This window comes from Salvelinus namaycush, chromosome 21 (genome assembly GCF_016432855.1).
Source record: "Salvelinus namaycush isolate Seneca chromosome 21, SaNama_1.0, whole genome shotgun sequence".
NCBI classification, from domain to species: domain Eukaryota; kingdom Metazoa; phylum Chordata; class Actinopteri; order Salmoniformes; family Salmonidae; genus Salvelinus; species Salvelinus namaycush.
The window spans coordinates 56,097,511-56,100,151 of record NC_052327.1 but is presented as its reverse complement, the minus strand read 5'-3'; positions in this window follow the sequence as shown (position 1 = coordinate 56,100,151).

Below are 2,641 nucleotides of genomic sequence, written 5' to 3'. Positions count from 1 at the left end.
ACTGGACATTACAGGACATTACAGGACATTACTGGACATTACAGGACATTACTGGACATTACTGGACATTTCAGGACATTACAGGACATTACTGGACATTACAGGACATTACTGGACATTACTGGACATTACTGGACATTACTGGACATTACAGGACATTACTGGACATTACAGGACATTACTGGACATTACAGGACATTACTGGACATTACAGGACATTACTGGACATTACTGGACATTACAGGACATTACTGGACATTACTGGACATTACAGGACATTACTGGACATTACTGGACATTACTGGACATTACAGGACATTACTGGACATTACTGGACATTACAGGACATTACTGGACATTACAGGACATTACAGGACATTACTGGACATTACAGGACATTACTGGACATTACTGGACATTACTGGACATTACAGGACATTACTGGACATTACAGGACATTACAGGACATTACTGGACATTACTGGACATTACAGGACATTACTGGACATTACTGGACATTACTGGACATTACAGGACATTACTGGACATTACAGGACATTACTGGACATTACAGGGCATTACAGGACATTACTGGACATTACTGGACATTACTGGACATTACTGGACATTACAGGACATTACTGGACATTACAGGACATTACTGGACATTACTGGACATTACAGGACATTACAGGACATTACTGGACATTACAGGACATTACTGGACATTACTGGACATTACAGGACATTACAGGACATTACTGGACATTACAGGACATTACTGGACATTACTGGACATTACTGGACATTACTGGACATTACAGGACATTACTGGACATTACAGGACATTACTGGACATTACAGGACATTACTGGACATTACAGGACATTACTGGACATTACTGGACATTACAGGACATTACTGGACATTACTGGACATTACAGGACATTACTGGACATTACTGGACATTACTGGACATTACAGGACATTACTGGACATTACTGGACATTACAGGACATTACTGGACATTACAGGACATTACAGGACATTACTGGACATTACAGGACATTACTGGACATTACTGGACATTACTGGACATTACAGGACATTACTGGACATTACAGGACATTACAGGACATTACTGGACATTACTGGACATTACAGGACATTACTGGACATTACTGGACATTACTGGACATTACAGGACATTACTGGACATTACAGGACATTACTGGACATTACTGGACATTACAGGACATTACTGGACATTACTGGACATTACTGGACATTACTGGACATTACTGGACATTACTGGACATTACAGGACATTACTGGACATTACTGGACATTACTGGACATTACAGGACATTACTGGACATTACTGGACATTACAGGACATTACTGGACATTACAGGACATTACAGGACATTACTGGACATTACAGGACATTACTGGACATTACTGGACATTACTGGACATTACAGGACATTACAGGACATTACAGGACATTACAGGACATTACTGGACATTACTGGACATTACAGGACATTACTGGACATTACTGGACATTACTGGACATTACAGGACATTACTGGACATTACAGGACATTACAGGACATTACTGGACATTACTGGACATTACTGGACATTACAGGACATTACTGGACATTACAGGACATTACTGGACATTACTGGACATTACAGGACATTACTGGAAATTACAGGACATTACTGGACATTACAGGACATTACTGGACATTACAGGACATTACTGGACATTACAGGACATTACTGGACATTACTGGACATTACAGGACATTACTGGAAATTACAGGACATTACTGGACATTACAGGACATTACTGGACATTACAGGACATTACTGGACATTACAGGACATTACTGGACATTACTGGACATTACAGGACATTACTGGACATTACTGGACATTACAGGACATTACAGGACATTACTGGACATTACAGGACATTACAGGACATTACTGGACATTACTGGACATTACTGGACATTACAGGACATTACTGGACATTACAGAACATTACAGGACATTACTGGACATTACTGGACATTACAGGACATTACTGGACATTACTGGACATTACTGGACATTACAGGACATTACAGGACATTACTGGACATTACAGGACATTACTGGACATTACTGGACATTACTGGACATTACTGGACATTACTGGACATTACTGGACATTACAGGACATTACTGGACATTACAGGACATTACTGGACATTACAGGACATTACTGGACATTACTGGACATTACTGGACATTACAGGACATTACTGGACATTACTGGACATTACTGGACATTACTGGACATTACTGGACATTACAGGACATTACTGGACATTACTGGACATTACAGGACATTACTGGACATTACTGGCCATTACTGGAGAGCCCATGACGTCATCAGAATGAAATAGTGCAAAGGGACTAGGCATGCGTCGCAAATGGCACCCTATTCCGTATATAGCGTACTACTGTTGATCAGGGCTGTATATTTGGGATAGAGTGTCATTTGGGATGCAGAAAGTACTGTAAGAAGTAATCAGACATTCTCCAATGATCCCTTTCCTTTTAAAGGTCAGCTACCCCTTAG